Source organism: Xiphias gladius, chromosome 10 (assembly GCF_016859285.1).
Source record: "Xiphias gladius isolate SHS-SW01 ecotype Sanya breed wild chromosome 10, ASM1685928v1, whole genome shotgun sequence".
NCBI classification, from domain to species: domain Eukaryota; kingdom Metazoa; phylum Chordata; class Actinopteri; order Istiophoriformes; family Xiphiidae; genus Xiphias; species Xiphias gladius.
This window is the reverse complement of record NC_053409.1, coordinates 21,263,562-21,263,890: the sequence shown is the minus strand read 5'-3', so window position 1 is coordinate 21,263,890 and position 329 is coordinate 21,263,562.

The following is a 329-nucleotide window of genomic DNA, read 5'->3' as shown; positions in this document are numbered from 1 at the left end:
TATTACATAGAAAGTTTTTATTCCAACACTGGGAAGAAAGACTGTAGATCACAAATCAAGTGGGTATGTATCTTTCCTTAACTAAGTTCTACTGATACAGACACAAATAAATCCTAGAAATTGTTTCAGACTGCCTGGAGTATAGGTTTTTTCACTCGGTACATACAACATAAACTTGCAGGAATGTAATTAGAAATTCAGTTTAGTCATCTGCTGTGACCGACATCCTACTGAATTCCTGAAATGCAGTAACCGCCACCCATACTGTACACCAGGAATGTTAAATCTGAGCCAATCATTTGCAAATATTTGACCTCGCTCTCCGCGGT